Genomic DNA, 17,507 nt, shown 5'->3' with positions numbered 1-17,507 from the left:
CTGGGATTACAGGCACCTGCCACCACACCCGGCTAATTTTGTATTTTTAGTAGAGACGGGGTTTCTCCATTTTAGTCAGACTGGTCTGGAACTCCTGATCTCAGATGATCTGCCTGCCTTGGCCTCCTAAAGTGCTGGGATTATAGGCATGAGCCACCATGCTCAGCCTAAAATTATTTTTAAAAATAAGATAATTTGGGCTGGGTGCAGTGACTCATGCCTGTAATCCCAGCACTTTGGGAGGTCACAGCAGGTGGATTGTTTGAGCCCAAGAGTTTGAGACCAGCCTGACCAACATGGTAAAACCCCTTTTCTACAAAAAATGCAAAAAATTAGCCAGGTGTGGTGACACATGCCTGTAGTTCCAGCTACTTCGGAGGCTGAGGTGAGAGGATCATCTGAGCCACAGAAATCGAGGCTGTGTTGAGCTGTGATCGCGCCACTGCACTCCAGCCTGGGCGATAGAGGATGACTCTGTCTCAAAAAAAAAAAAAAGAATTTTAATATGACCAATTTTGAACATCTACAGAAAGTAAAGAAGATAGTAAACCGAACCTTATATACTAATCACTTAGCTTGTATAGTTGTCAACTCAAGGCCAATCTTATTTCATCCATATCCTACCCCCAGATTATTTGGAATCAAACCCTAGACATGATAATTTATTTCTACCTGTAAAGATATTAAAATATATTTCCTGAAAACAAAGACAATCTTTTTCATAATTACCATTCAGATACCAAGATCAGGAAATTAACGTTGATATAGAGCTATAGTTTATATGCTTTATATGACATCATTTTATCTGTGTTTTAGCTTGCAAAGGTTGCTTTTTAAAAATATCACAAGACTGTTATCACACCTAAAATGTAATAATATCCATCCAGTAACTTATCAGTGCTCAAATTTTTCCAACTGTCTCATTTATTTTTTAACAGTATGTTTGTGTGAATCAGGACGAGTGATCCTTTCAGAAATTAAATGGGATGATTTCACTTCCTTGCTTAAAAATCCATCCATGAGTTTTCATGTCTAAAGTTGAAGCCCCGGCCCGGCTCGGTGGCTGACGCCTGTAATCCCAGCACTTTGGGAGGCCGAGATGGGCGGATCACGAGGTCAGGAGATGGAGACCATCCTGGCTAACACGGTGAAACCCTGTCTCTACTAAAAATACAAAAAAACTAGCTGGGCGAGGTGGCGGGCGCCTGTAGTCCCAGCTACTCGGGAGGCTGAGGCAGGAGAATGGCGTGAACCCGGGAGGCGGAGCTTGCAGTGAGCTGAGATCTGGCCACTGCACTCCAGCCTGGGTGACAGAGCGAGACTCCATCCCAAAAAAAAAAAAAAAAAAAAAAAAAAAAAAAAAAAAAAAAAGTTGAAGCCCCAATCTACCTTTGTTCATAAGGCTTGAGGTGGTTGGGCTCCCACATACTGCTTCTGCCTCATCGAGGGCAACTCTTGCCCTCATGCATGACCCTCCAGCCACAAGCCTTATCCAATTTTTTGTCGTGCTGCTCTGGATTAGAGCGTATTTGCCCTAACTCTTTTCCGGGCTTTTTGCTGGCCATCCTCCACTCTCAGCTGGTGTGTCCTCCCACTTTCTCAGTGACTCCACCAACGTAGTTACTCTTCCCCCATTTTTCTGTCTTGGCATCTTGTTTGTGTTTGTCACTCCATTTCTTATTTTGCAGTTTATTGTTATTTGTTTTTTGATCATCTGTTTTTTTAAGGTTTAAGTTCTGTAATAATGGGTCTGCTCTACTTTGCTTGTCATGGTGTACTTGGCACCTATGCACCATGCTTGCCACATAGTAGGTGCTCAGTATATATATGTTGGAAAAATGAATGTGTGAAATTAATATACTGTCTTAGTCCATTTGGGCTGCTGTAACAAAATCCATTAGACTGGGTAATTTATAAACAATGGAAATTTATTTCCTCACAGTTTGGTAGGCTGCAAGGTCCAAGAGTAAAGTGGCAGCAGATTGAGTGTCTGGTGAGGGCCCGTTCCTCCTAGATGGTGCCTTCTTTTTGTTCTCATGTGGCAGAAGGAAGCCAAAAATAGTGGAGGGAGGGGAAAGAAAAAAAAAAGGAAGAAGCAAAAAGGGACAAAGAGACTCCCTCAAGCTTTTTTGTTAGGGCACTAATCCCATTTACAAGGGTGGAATCCTATCACTTCCCAAAGGCCCCACCTCTTAATACCATCACCTTGGGGGTTAGGTTTCAACATATGGATTTTGGAGGGACACAAACATTAAACCATAGCATATACTATTAAGAAAATATAGATGGATCCTCAGAGTAGACTGCTAGGATTTGCAGTACATTAAAGAAAAAAAATCTAGCCATCATTGAGTTCTTAATGAGTATAGGGCACAATGATAATTGCTGTGATTATTCAAATAGTTAGTTAAGGGATCTTCTGGAATACACATTTTAAAAAGATGATTGTGGCTGATTGTGTTCGTAAACTGAAATGCACACATAATTAAATAAAGTCCAAATGTTTGGGCATAGTAAACACTATCCATAATTGTTGGTGTCTCCATTGCCATTTTTATCTGATGGGCTGACTCACTTTTCACTTGAAGTTTGTATAAACGAGCTGTCAGAATCTTAAAGGATACAGTGAGCTCATTGCCTTTTGTTAACTTTTTACCCTCTTTTACCTGACATCCTTTTTTTCTTTCTGACGCCTTCATCCATTCCCTTTTCATCTACCTCATGATAAAAATAGGAACCTAAGATGACTAATAAAACACCCAAAAGCAGATACTTGTGAGCTTTGTCTTTTGAAATGTGCCAAACTTCTTCATTGCTTGTGTTCTGAAAATTCATCAGTCTTTCTGGTCCCCTTTCTGTTTCCTTCTTCCCTCTTTCCCCCTTTTGTCTCTGGTTGTAGAACATTATTCTATGACCAGAGAATAGAATTCCTCAAAGGCATAGTGATATTTGGTTTAGGTACATTTTTGAGTAATATATAGTTCAGTACCATGCATGCTATATGTCTGAAGACTTAATAGCCACCAACAAATTGGAAGAACCCTGATATTGCCTAAAACTGAAGTGATATTTGGGGATTTACATATAACTTTTATTACTGTATAAAGTAATTTCTATGTTATTTATTTTTATTGTCTAGAATGAAAATATTCATACCAGCAAGGGTCTTTTAAAATTACCTTGTAAGCAGAATGTTATAGTTAGAATGAAAAATGTTAAAACTCCATATAGCTCTGATGAATTAACCTTTTCAAAGGTGTGGGCATAGTTTTTGGTCTCCCCTGTAGGCAATACAGCTATAAGCTTTTGATTTTTATTTATTTTAGTAGTTAGGAAAGTTTTCTGCAAGAGTAACTTGACTTTTATGGAGGAAAAAAAAAATGTGTGTGTGTGTGTGTGTGTGTGTGTGTGTGTGTGTGTATAAAGTTCTGTGTGTCAGATCTCCCATTGGCTTAAGGGATTCTTTGCCATTTAAAAATTTCAGCCTATTTTGAAAGAAATTATACCTGTAATGTGTAGCTTGCTTATATTAAAATAATTTTATGTAATCACTGTAAGAAAATTAAGCCTGTGATTGGCTATGTAAAACGTATATTTTAAACAATACATTCTCTTTGTCTCAGTACAGTAGATGGGTCCTATATTTTCAGCAGAACTTAGTTATGTAACTTATATAAGGATACCTTTTCAGAGAATCCCATATAAGTAAAAATTATTTGGTAATATGTATTTAACCTACAAAATAATTTATTTGAAAGCATTTTGTAAAACTGCAAAGTGTAAAGCAAACGTAACATAGTATATACGTATAATATATTGAAGAGCACTGCTGTTTTTGTAAAAGCATTATTTTTTTCAAGATACAACACATTTTGATATAGCTATTTCATACAGTCTCACAATGGCTCCCTTAAACTATAAAAATACTTTATAAAGAGTTAAAAAAAGAATACATTTATTAAAAAACCTAACAAATATCTAAGAAATAAAAGTGAGTGTTATCCTTGCTCATTTTCCAGTTCTGAGACCTGCCGCATCAAAACAGGGAAAAGGAAGGAAAGGATGCCTGCATTGCATTTTTTTTTTTTAATGCTAGTTTTATGAATTTATAGACACTCCAGGTTTAAAAAGCCTTTACTGAACACATCCTTTACATCAGGCATTAAGCTATTTTAGGGGGACAGACTTGACATAGGGGGTATGGGTATGGAATGGGAGTGTCCAAGAAGTCTGGAGTCCACATTTTTTCTCCAGTCAAGTCTCAATGTTGACAGTGGCCAGGGGCCAGGGGCCGGGTCCAGGGGCAAAGGGGAGAGGGACACATGTGCAGGGATGTGTTGCTTTGTACGGTTCTTAGTAATAAAGGACAATAGTTGGAGATGTTATTGTTTAAATATTAAGACAAATTTAAGGCAAATAATTCTATCTTTTTTGGGTAGAGAAGTATGTTTCAAACATGGCACCAACAGGAAAAAAGAGTGATAGTTTTGATTGTTATGACAAAACGCTTATAAACCCATTTCAAAGATAATGAACTGAGATTTTGAACATATATGAAAGAAGATTACACTGCAAACGGATCCAGAAAGAAAACACTTTGATGAAAATATTGGCAAAGGGACATAAGCAGACAATTAAAAAAAAAATACAGGTCATTCAGGCCGTTATATTAATTTCCTATGGCTGCTATAACAGATTAAAGCTTGGTGTTTTCACATAATACAGGTTTATTCTCTTACAGTTCTGGAGGTCAGATGTCTGAAATGGGTTTCACTAGGTCAAAACCAAGGTGTCCCCTGGCCATGCTCCCTTGAGAGGCTCTAGAGGAGAATCCATTTCCTTGCCTTTTCCAGCATCTAGAGCTACATTCCTTGCATTCATTGGCTCATGGCCACATCCTGCATCGTCAAAGCCAGCAGCATAGCATCTTCAAATCACTCTCCTTCCATGGTCCCACCACCTTCTGTTTTGCGGTGTCTCTCTACCTCCCTCTTGTAAGGAGATTTGATTTGTGATTGCCTTTAGGGCACACTCAAATAACCCACAATAATGAGTCTGTTCAGGATCCCTAATATCTATAAAGTCTCTTTTGTCATATAAGGTACCATTCATAGGTTCTAGGTATTAAGGCCTGGATAACCTTGGGTGCCGTTATTCAGACTACCGCACCTATCGAATAGCATGTGGGGTGGAACAATGCATGTATGTTTATCTGTGTATGTATGCATGAAGCCTGTGCAAGGACATACATATGGTATGTTTGGGATTGATTATTTCATGTGTTGAGATTACAGGGTATTTATAATTTTCGAAAAGTTCCTTTTATATACTTTTTTTGTATTTTCAGAATTTTTATGGAATATATATTAGTGATCAGAAAAAGCTAAGTAACTCTTGGAAAGTTGGTTTTTTAATAGACAATTTTGTAAGAACAGTTTTAGATTTACAGAAAAGTAGAAAATATACTGGAGTTCCCACAGACCCTATACCTAGTTTCCCCTGTGATTAGTATCTTACATTAGTATGGTACATTTGTTACAGTTTATGAACCATTTTGGATGCACATCACTAACTAAAGTCCATACTTTGTTCAGATTTCCTTAGTTTTTACCTAATATCCTTTTTTTTTTTTGAGATGGAGTTTCACTCTTGTTGCCCAGGCTGGAGTGCAATGGCGTCATCTCGGCTCATTGCAACCTCCGCCTCCCAGGTTCAAGCCATTCTCCTGCCTCAGCCTCCCGAGTAGCTGGGATTATAGGCATGAGCCACCATGGCTGGCTAATTTTGTATTATTAGTAGAGATGGGGTTTCTCCATGTTGGTCAGGCTGGTCTTGAAGTCCCGACCTCAGGTGATCTGCCTGCCGCAGCCTCCCAAAGTGCTGGGATTACAGGTGTGAGCCATCGTGCCTGTCTTGTGTGTGTGACAGAGAGAGAGAGATGGAGTTTCGCTCTTATTACCCAGGCTGGAGTGCAATGGTACGATCTCGGCTCACTACAACCTCTGCCTCCTGGGTTCAAGTGGCTGCCTCACCCTCCCAAATAGCTGGGATTACAGGTGCCTGCCACCATGCCTGGCTAATTTTTTTGTATTTTTAGTAGAGACGGGGTTTCACCATGTTGGCCAGGCTGGTCTCAGGTGATCCATCCGCCTTGGCCTCCCAAAGTGCTGGGATTACAGGCATGAGCCACGGCGCCTGGCCAGTATCCTTCTTCTTCTGTTACAGGATCTGTCTCATCCAGGAGATCACTGGATGTTTAGTTGTCAGGTCTCCTAAGGCTCCTCTTGGCTGTGACAGTTGTCAGACTTTCCTTGTTTTTGATGACCTTGACAGATTTGAAGAGTACTGATTAGGTGTTATGTAGGAATTTTGTACGTGTTGGAATTCGTCTGGTATTTTTCTCATGGTTAGACTGGGGTTATGTATGGGTTTGAAGGAGGAGGCCCAAAGAGGTAAAGTGTCATTTTCATCATATCCTATCAAGAATACATACTATCAACATGATTTATCACTGTTATTGCCCTTGATTGCCTGGCTGGGATATTGTTTGTAAGGTTTTTTCCACTGCGAAGTCACGGCTTACCCCTCACCTCTATCCCCTTTCCATGTTGCAGTCTTAGGAGGTCACTATGTGCAACCCACAATGAAAGAGTCTGGGGAGTTACGCTCTTTAAGGCAGAGTTTATCCACAAATGATTTGGACTTTTTTCCCCCCTTAGACTGTACCAAAAGGGTCATGTAAAAAAATCCTCATCAAAGTGTCATAAGAGATATTGACAATATCTCAGAGGATAAGAGTCCAGTATTCTCAAAAGAATCTTGTAAGGCTTCATGAGATTCTGAGCATGTTTCATTTTAGGTTGGAGATTACTAAGAAACCTGCAGTAACTGACCATTTAAGGGATATCTAACATCATATGGGTGGCCCACCTTTTGTAATTTCTAAAAGGATATGTTGTAATTGATTAAATACTTAAGATCTGTACACATTAGATCAATTATTCTCTTACATGTTACATATTATTCACAAAAATGTAGTTGGAAGCTGGACTTAATTTTGAAAGGAAAAAAGAAAAATTAGATGAGAGATATTTATACTGATGGAAAAATGAATGTGTGGAATGCACTTTACGAATAATTTTGCAGTTGGGCTTGCAGTTCTCTTTTCCTTCCTTGAAAAAGCCTGACCTTCACAACACCAGGTCTTTTCATGTTTCTAAAGAATCTGTAGTTTTGTAGTACAGCACACATGATATTTGCTGTCATTTGGTGAATATCTGTCTCCCCAACTGGACTGAGAGCAGGAGGGGAGCAGGGACCATGTGTGCTCCGCTCACTGCCGTGTCCCCTGTGCCTGGCACATAGTAGGCATACAGATATAAATGGACTGTCATTGCATATGCTCTTTTGAACTTTTAGAAATATGGGTGGTTAACTATAGGGTACATTTTTGGGTAAATAATCATAACATAATTCTGTGTGAAAAGGGTAGTTTAAAATAGTAGTATCAAAGATACATTTAGCTGTCTTGTCCCCTCCACATGAGGTGTGTGTATATATATATATATATGGAGGGGTGTGTGTGTATGTGTACATGTATATACAGAGGGGAAGAACACTAGAAGTACATTATTGCAAAACATTAAGAGTGATTATCTCTGCGTTATAAGATTATGGCTGGCTTTAATTTTCTTCTTTGTTTTTTAGCCCTTTCCAAGGAATGTACTATTTTATAATTTGGAAATACCACAATATTTTACCTGATATTACTTTTTTTTTTTTTTTTTTTTTTTAGATAGAGTCTTGCTCTGTCATCCAGGCTGGAGTGCAGTGGCATGATCTTGGCTCACTGCAATCTCTGCCTCCCATTTTCAAGAGATTCTTCTACCTCAGCCTCCCAAGTAGCTGGGACTACAGTTGTGTGCCACCACACCTGGCTAATTTTTGTGTTTTTAATAGAGATGGGGTTTCTGTGCCTCAGCCTCCCGAGTAGCTGGGACTACAGGTGTATGCCACCACACCTGGCTAATTTTTGTGTTTTTAGTAGAGATGGGGTTTCTGCATATTGGACAGGCTGATCTGGAACTCCTGACCTTGTGATCTGCCTGCCTCAGCCTCCCAAAGTGCTGGGATTACAGGCATGAGCCACCACGCCTGGCCCCGGTATTACTTTTATAATCAGAAAAATTAGTGAGTCCTATACTAAGAAGTTTCAGTTCTAGCGTGTGCAAGAGCCCTTGAGGCAAGATAAGAAATTTGTGAAGTCAGCGACCACCTTATTCCCCAGGAGAGCTTTTATCTATTTAAACCAGAAAAGTACAGCTGAACTTTAGAACTGTGTTCTATCTTAGAGTCTTTGAACTAGTATTTCCTCTGCCTATTATCTTCAAGTTTCATCAAAACCACTTCAAATATTGTTGATCAATTATTAATTTAAAAGTGGAGTTTTCCAACTATGTTAGTATGACTGTCATGTCATATATGTGTTTAATCCCCTTTGCTAATTTAACTTTTGTGCATTAATCTAAAAACTTTGGGGAAAAATTAATTTTCTCTTATTTAGTATTTTTTTAAAAGTCCATGATATAAAATCTACGTCTAAGTTGGCAATAACAGCCTACATTTTTCCTTAAGACAAAAGAGATCATTCATTTTTTTTTTCTTAATTGACCTTTTTTAGATAGGAGATGAATCCCTGGATTAGATGAAAAATCATGAAAATATTCTGTGGTTTTTATAAATCCAGGCCATTTGTATTTTCCTTGCCTGTTTCTCTAGATAATTAAACAGTGATGGATTAGAATTAGGCTGCAGCAGAGACTGGGGGAAAAAAATCTCCCGGCATCCCTTCCTGCAGAAGCATCCGCTACAGCAGTGAGTGTAGCTGCCACTTTAACTGACATGTCTTAAATTCTGCCCTGGAAAGCCCTGGGATGCTGTCAGCTGCCTCGGCAACTACTTTGCTTGTGCCTGAGAATTGAGAGTCTCATTGGAGACCAAGGAATAAAATAGAAATTGAGGATTTTTGTTGGCTTTAAAATTGAGGATTTTCTCTTCTTTTTGTTGGCTTAAAAAAAAAAAATCTGATAGAAGAGAGGGAAAGACATCTTCATAGTGGGACTGTATTCATTCCTCCAAAGTTACAGCTGCTCTAAATCTGTGAGTATGTTGTATCTGTTTAGCAGTTCCTGGGGGTATGATTCAAATGTTCTCTTTAAATCTATGAGGTTTTAATTTAAGGAAGACTATGTAAATTTTTTAAACCCCAGTTAAATTTCACTGGAGCCTGCAGTTTTTGTTAGATGACATTGTCTTCCTTAAGAGCTTCATGTCAAGCCTGCTTGACTTGCCCTCTAACCTTCCCCCTACCTTTTTAAAACTTCCTAAGGTGAGTGCTGAAATTGGAGAAAATAGTGTGACTTGCTGCTGCAGAGGATCTGGTCTTCCCGGGATGCCATGGCTGGTTTATTGCTGCTGCAAGGTGTGCGTCTGGGTGGCTGAGACTCCTGCTGCAGAACAATGGCAGGATGATGCTGGTTCACTTTGTATTTACTGTTTGTCTTATGTCCTCTGCTGGTTTCATTATAGGATTTTGCTTTGTTTTGTTAGGGTGATTAGAACCTTAGAGATTAGTAAAGTGGCTTGTCCTCAGAAATAGCATGTGTTGATTGTCCTAGACCCTCACCTCTGACTTTGCTATGCTGGCTTTAGTGGTCTCTTTGTAGCAGATTACAGTAAATGTGAGCCACCAAAAAGTGACCTTTGTATGGCCACCTTTTAAAATTGTGCATCAGAATCAATGCTGGTTTTTTTTTTTTTTTTGTGACGCAGACCCTGAAGTCTAAACATCTGTCCTTAGTCATCGTGTCCCATTTTCCCCCTTTGGAATTTCCTGGACGCTACAGTTGTATCCTTGCTGAATTAGGGAGTGAGTTTTGAGCATTCTCTAAAGACAGGTTAATTTTCGATTCTCACTATAACCCCCATATGTTCCTGATTTGTCTTTGTTGAATAAAAGTCATATTATTTTAGTGAACGGATTCATATAATTTGGCTACTGATTTTGTTCCTTTATCTTAAAATTACATTAGCTGAAATGATTTTTAAAAGTTGATATGTTCAGAGATCAGTAGTCAAAATACTTTTAAACACCAACTGGTACCAGTCATCTTTGTAGATGCAGAATATGTTTGACTTAGGCTGACATATTATATGAGCTTTTTGGGTGCCAGTATTTTGGTTGACTTCCTGCAGGGTAAAATAAATCAAGGATTTAAAAAAAGAAATTTTCTCTACCACCCAGAGATCAAACATCTGCTGTTTTTATTTTTAAACATTTTGTCATACCTAAATGCAGCAACTTTGAATTTAATTAGGAAGGATTGCTAAAATTAGGAAATTCTGCCTTACTTAGACTTGCAAAGATCTTATATTTGTTCATTCATTTCATTCATTCATTCATTCACTCATTCATTCATTCATTCATTCAAAAATGTTTACATCTGTTACGAAGCTCTTGCCAGGCTCTGGGGATATGATGCTGAACAAAATATTGTATCTGCCCTCATGGAGCAGATATTTTTAGCAGATGAAGAAGATATTAAAGAACTGATTACCTTATTTCATTAAAATTGTGTTAATTTTTCACCTCTAGAAGTGTAAGCACTTTGTGGCCAAACATATAGGACATATAAATACTTGCAACTAGTTCTGCCCCCGATCTGAAGCTACAGATCCCTAGAATGCTTAAGCTGGAAAGATGTTGGAAATGAGTTAATTGGTTCAGCAAGCTTGTGGTCAGTGCTATAGTAAGTGTCGAGTGCAGGTCAGTAAGAAATGGTTCTGCTTTGGAGGAGCTCAGAGTCTTAGTGGGAAAGGAAGGGAAATTGGCTATGTTAGAATGTCCTGTCATCAATTTCCTATTTTACCAGAGAAGAAACAAACTAGATTATTTTTAAAATGTCTTCTATGCCAGGCCCAGTACCCATGGTAAATCTGTTTTTGACTTTTAAAAAAATCTTCAACAGCAACCATGTCGATTGACCTTAATGCTTGCATTTTCCAAATGAGGAAAACGAGGTGCACAAAGGCTAACTCAGTTGCCTAGGGTCACTCAGAATGCTGACTGTAACTCCATCATGCTAAAAGTTGGCAAGTCTGTGCTCCTTGAAGTTGTTGGATTATGTCCCTTAGTCATAGCTTGGTTGAGGGAGCCTCTCCCCCCCCCCCCTTTTTTTTCCTTTTTCTTCTTTTTTCTCCTAAAGTCACAGTATACTCCTAAATATCATGCTGTCATGAAACAGGAAAATGCTTAGTTTTTTTGCCTCACGCCCAGAGGTCTTCCTAACATTTTGCACTTGCTTTCTACTTGTTAACAGCACATATACACTTGTCTTTGGTTCACTTTAGAAAGTTCAGGACTGCGCTTATGGGCAGATTATGCTTCAGTGGCAGGCCAGTTAAGGAACATGGAAAACATACATCCTAGAAGAGGAATGCTAATGGAAAAATCAAGGGTTTCTTGAATTTTAGGTCCAGAATGCTGTTCACCCACATGAGCAATTCCCTATAGGGTTGGCATGTTCAGAGTTGTACACAGCACTTGTCTCCTGTAATGAGTTGGAATTCTTGCAGATTTGAAAACTGAGGGTAGGGAGTAACTTTTCAGGAGAGAGATTATAGCACATCTTGTTCTAAAGACCATTTGTCCATTTCCTTTCTGAAAGACTGTTAGAATGTTCTTCCTTAGAATGAAGTCTTCCTTATCGAAGATGAACTTTGCCTCTCTACAGCCTCCTACCCACTGATCTTAAGATAAAACCACTCTTGTGTGTTTACAAAGTAGTCTTTCAAATACGTAAAATGTTCTCCCTACCAGTCCCTGGTGGGTCTTTGTATATCCAAGACATGTCCTCAGTTATGTCACTTCTTCCTCCTGTGACATATTTCATGCTTCTCTCCATTCTGATCTCTTTGCATTTGACCTGTCATAGTTTCTAGATGGTTACAACCAAAACTGGACACTATTTCTAATTTAGTCTGGTCAGCCAAAAGTGCAAATGGGTCATTTTTTTCTCATGATGCAGTAATGTTCTTCTTCTGTTAATGTTTCCTGTGTTACATATCAATAGCTGTGTAACAAATCACCACAGAGCTTAGTAGACTTAAAACAATAACAATCGGCCGGGCGCGGTGGCTCAAGCCTGTAATCCCAGCACTTTGGGAGGCCGAGACGGGCGGATCACGAGGTCAGGAGATCGAGACCATCCTGGCTAACACGGTGAAACCCCGTCTCTACTAAAAAATACAAAAAACTAGCCGGGCGCGGTGGCGGGCGCCTGTAGTCCCAACTACTTGGGAGGCTGAGGCAGGAGAATGGCGTGAACCCGGGAGGTGGAGCTTGCAGTGAGCTGAGATCCGGCCACTGCACTCCAGCCTGGGCGGCAGAGCGAGACTCCGTCTCAAAAAAAAAAAAAAAAACAATAACAATCATTTATTTGCTTATGAATGTGCTGTTTATGCAGGTCTCAGAGGAAATGACTCATTTCTGCCAACTTGGAATCACCTGGAGTGGCTCAGCTGGAGCTGAAGGAGCCATTGCTATGATGGCTCACTTACCTGGCTGGCCAGTTAGTATTGGTTGTCAGCTGGGAATTTAGCTAGAACTGTTGGTCAGGGGCTTTGTTCTCCTCCATGTTGTTGCTTGAGCTTCCTCACAGCATGGCAATGTGGTTCTAAGCTTTAGTATTCCAAATGACAAGGAGTAGCAACTGCTAGTCTTTAAGATTTGGACCCCAAACTAACACAGTATTGTATTGGTCAAGTAGTCACAGAGACTACCTTGATTCAAGGAGTGGTGCTGTAGACCTCACTTCTTGACAGAAAGAGTGACAAAGAATTTGTGGCCATTTATAATCTATCACATTTGCCGAATTACTGGTCTCTGTCCTTCTCTCTATTTCCAGCTAAGTCACACACCTTAAACTTCTCAACTAAAACCCCAAGAGTTAGATTTGAATTTTTGTTAAGGTAAATCTCCTCATCTTGTACTTGGATTATTGTTATTTTGCTTGTAACAGTTTTATTCTCCTTGAGTTCTTCTTAGAATTACAGTCAGCCTTTTATGTTGTGGGCTCCGCATCTGAGAATTCAACTGACTGTGGATGGAAAATATTTGAAAAAATAACAATACAACAATTAAAAATAATACATATAAAAACAATATAATCCAATAAAACATAGCATTTACATTGTGTTAGATATTATAAGTAATCTAAAGATGATTTAAAGTATATGGGAGGATGTGCATAGGTTATATGCAAATACTATGCCATTTTATATAAAGGACTTGTGCATCTGGATTTTGGTATCCTCAGGGGTCCTGGAACCAATCTCTTGTGTAGACCAAGGGATGACTGTATTCTTTTCAAGATTATTTGAATCTTGACTCTGGTGACCATGATATGAACTATTTATCCTGGGGCTGTGTCATCAACATATATAGTTAGAATATTTACTGTGTCCTCACTGAAGACATGATAAACAAGTTAGACAAGACAGGCCTGTGAGTATTAGAGACCCCTCTGCAGACTAACATCAAGACGTTAACCAAAATGTTACGTGACTCTGGTGATTTATTTATTTATTTGTTTTTTTATTTTCGAAATGGAGTTTTGCTCTTGTTGCCCAGGCTGGAGTACAATGGCGTGATCTTGGCTCACCGCAACCTCCGCCTCCCAGGTTCAAGCGATTCTCCTGCCTCAGCCTCCCTAGTAGCTGGGATTACAGGCATGCACCACCACACCCAGCTAATTTTGTATTTTTAGTAGACACGGGGTTTCTCCATATTGGTCAGGCTGGTCTCAAACTCCTGACCTCAGGTGATCTTGCCCGCCTTGGCCTCCCAAAGTGCTGGGATTATAGGTGTGAGCCACCGCGCCTGGCCTGGTGATTTATTTCGGTAAGAAATGACTTAACAGTGCCATTCTACCCAAGTTCTCTGACTTTGCCAGAGAGTCTTAGGTGGTAATTGCAGAAGACCAAACAACACGAGTTTCATGTGAATTTCATGCATGGTTTACTTTTCTTTTGATGTTTTATCAGTCTACAGGTGTGGAAAGTCTTTAGTGACCAAGTGGTATGAATGGATTTCTTTGGTGATCATTTTAGATTAATGGGTTATAGAATATTTTATTTCGAGTCATTATAGGTGGCTGTAATTTAGAAAGCAGGAAAGTATGAAACCAAGACTTGAACTTCTCTTGTAGTTTGGGGCTGTAGTCATTGCTTTCTTAGTTAGTAGTTGGGACAGAATTTGAGCCCTTCAATCCAGCAAACCAGGACCCAATATATAGCGTTTATTTACCATCACCCCTCCTTAACATTAGCTTAAGTGTTTTTGTTTTTATTTTTTAAAGTAATAGCATCCCTGTATAGCAAAACCATTTCATATGCCTGCTTGATACCACAGGCTGAATAAATACAGCATATCAACTATGGAAACAGCCACATATTGAAGAACTAAAGAAAAACTCTAGAGTTTAATTACTTGAGTATTTATATGCTCCTTCTTCAGTTTTGTTTGTTTTTCCTACTAATAGATGTTTGTGGGGAGAGCCCTTATATTTACTGAAAGCTGCTTGTTTGTGAATGAAGGTTTCTGTGATGAAATATTCATGGGTACTTTTCATGATCTACATATGTGACATAAAATGCCAAGTAGGAAGACTGTATTTGATGCAAGGGGCTAATTGTATCAGGAAGAATGTCATTCATTCATCAAGCAGTCATTGAACATCTCTGGATTAAGAAACAGTTCCTGTCCTTAAGAAGCTCATAAGCTACTCACTGTAATTGAAAAGTAGACCAATAATTATACTATGAGTTGTAAACTCCAACCAAAGAACCCAGAGAAGAAACATACTATTTAGCCTGAGAAAATGACTTTTCGGAAGCCTTTATTTTTTTTCTTCCTCTCATGGGTCATGAGGCAAATAAAAGGAAAACTTGTTAGAATTACCTTTAGAAAAACTTTGTTACTCTTTGTTTTAGGTGGTGATCTTTTAAAAGAAAAGGCAATGTCCGCCCCATTCAGTGTCCCACTGAAAACCTGTATATGCTCTACATCTGAAAATATCTCATTCCAACGTGGAGGGATGCAATGCAAATGGCACATGCTGCCTCAGTGGCGTCTGCCCCATGACTGCAGGAAGCATTAAGCAGAACTGCTGAATAGCAGGAATATAATGGTCTGTCTAATGGGAAGTTCTTGGCTCCCATAACTCCTCTAATAACATCAGCACCACTATACTCCTGTATAACTCCTCTAATAACATCAGCACCACTATACTCCTGTATAACTCCTCTAATAACATCAGCACCACTATACTCCTGTATAACTCCTCTAATAACATCAGCACCACTATACTCCTGTATAACTCCTCTAATAACATCAGCAACTTCATTCCCTTACATTGATGTGATGTTTCAGTTTAAAAAGTGATTTTACAAAATGGAGCACGTTCTTTCCTTGTGGTATCCCTGGGAGGGAGATAGGGCAGGTGTTGTTATTGCTGCTTTGCTTTTGCGGATGGGGACACTGAGGCCCATGGAAGTGAGGGAGTGGCGCAAAGCCACACTGCCTGCCAGGGACTGGCATACCTAGGACAGGAACACAGTGGTCTGCTGTGTGTCCCAGCATGTCTTCTCCTAAATCACCCTCCAGTCATGTGGTGAGAAAGGATAATTCATAGATTAGGTAAGAAGTTTTCGGTCAGAAATAAGAGAATCCTCCAACCGGAAAAGGATTTTTGTTTGTTTTTAATTTAAAAAACCAGCAAAGAAAACTAGCAAAATGAAACAGGAGCGGTGCCTCTCTCTTGTCAGTCCAACATTCCATTGCTGTTTGTTTTAAATAATGTGAAGGAGTGTGATTTGCTTGCCTAAGGAAAGAATTTGAAAAGATACAGGCTCTGGTTCTGAGTTTCCAACTTGGTCAGTAATTTGCTATGACTGTGGGCCAGGAAAACAACAGCTGTTGGAGTAGTTTCTTTTGCTGAAAGAGATAGCAAGCACTACCTTCCATTTTCTTTATAAAAATTTTTTTAAATGGAAAAAAAAAATGTTTTTAGAGACTCCAGCCTGGGCGACAGCGCACTGCACAGTGCTGCTCACTGCAGCTTTGAACTCCTGGGCTCAGGCTGTCCTCTCAGCCTCCCAAGTAGCTAAGGCTGTAGGTGTATGCCACTACATACATCTAATTTTTTATTTTTTTTTGTAGAGATGGGGTATTGCTATGTTGCCCAGGCTGGTCTGGAAGTCCTGGGCTCAAGTGATCCTCCTGTCTCAGCCTCCCAAAACCCTGGGGATTACAGGTGTGAGGCACCGTACCCAGCCTGACTTCCATTTTCTTAGTGAGTAGCGTCTTCGATATGAAGTTAAAGCCAGGTACTACGAGTGCTCACCTGATTTTTGGTTCTTACGAAAGTGCTTTCATCTGTAGACAGTTGTTAAATTGGTCTCCTTGCAGGGGCGATGATCAGTGGAGCCTTATATTCTGCCATCTTGTTCTGCCCCTCAATGAGTAGGGTCTGAATCATGCTTTGTATTTTATATGAAAATGTACTTTTATTTTTTTCAGCTGTTCTTCTTTGCTCTGGAACTTTCATCCCCATTGAGGACAGAAAAGCACATTAAGTGGTCAGTTAAAAATTACATCATCTGTTCAAATTTCCAGCAGTCTCTTTTGGAGTGACTCAGGTTTTCTGAGAGATGTGGGAGGGGTAAATGCCTAGTTAAGTAAAAACTTAAACTATGTATCGGTCTTATATCTTCCTTCTTAAAAGGTTTCCCCCATCTCTCCTCCTTCTGACATGACATTGGGTGCAGGAAGAGGTGGTGTAGGGATGGCTTCTGTCTGGGGACTGTTACCTGGTAGAGGGCCCCATCCTGTTGTCTCTGCATTGGCCTCTCTCCTTGCTGCGTCTGCCACCAAAGGATTTCTGGATTGTTGGTGTGCCTATGGCCCAAGGACTTGGCATTCTCCACTGGCGTTGGTTGGCCCACAGGTTGCTGAGATCCACTTGCCACTCACATTTAATCCCTGTCTCTGCCCTTTGTTAGAGGATCATCATGCCAATAAGCTGTCTTTTAAAAAAACTTTTAATTTTGTGATAATTCCAAACTTACAGAAAAAGGGCAAGAGTAACAGAGAACTTCTGAATGCCCTTAATTCAGTTTTAACATTTTGCCATATTTGTTTTATTACTCTATGTATACATATTATTATGTATTTTCTGAGTCATTTGAGAGTAGGATTTTGCTCCAGAGAAGGTGGTCTAGAAGGTGAACCAAATCTTTCTAGTGAATGAAGCTTTCATATTCCTTTCTTTTTCTCTGCTGTCTTCCAATTCTTCTTTCTTTCTTTCTTTTTTTTTTTTTTTGAGATAGGGTCTTCCTCTGTCACCCAGGTTGGAGTGTAGTGATGTGATCATAGCTCACTGCAGCCT

The 17,507-nt window shown here is 39.5% G+C and overlaps 1 protein-coding gene across 2 annotated transcripts in view; it reads left to right on the top strand.

Moving 5' to 3' along the window:
- LOC105489086 (tetratricopeptide repeat domain 39B) overlaps positions 1-17,507 on the top strand; it is a 148,791-nt gene that overhangs the window by 51,222 nt on the left and 80,062 nt on the right. Inside the window, exon 1 of one of the 2 annotated variants that reach the window (XM_011753743.3) lies at positions 8,850-9,159. The exons of the other annotated variant lie outside the window; for it this stretch is intronic. The gene's annotated coding sequence lies outside the window, so the exon portion shown is untranslated. Of the gene's footprint in view, positions 1-8,849; positions 9,160-17,507 lie in introns of those variants that run through there. 2 annotated transcript variants of the gene reach the window in all.

This window comes from Macaca nemestrina, chromosome 14 (genome assembly GCF_043159975.1).
Source record: "Macaca nemestrina isolate mMacNem1 chromosome 14, mMacNem.hap1, whole genome shotgun sequence".
NCBI classification, from domain to species: domain Eukaryota; kingdom Metazoa; phylum Chordata; class Mammalia; order Primates; family Cercopithecidae; genus Macaca; species Macaca nemestrina.
The sequence above is the reverse complement of the archived record's forward strand: the minus strand, read 5'-3'. Positions and strand labels throughout refer to the sequence as shown.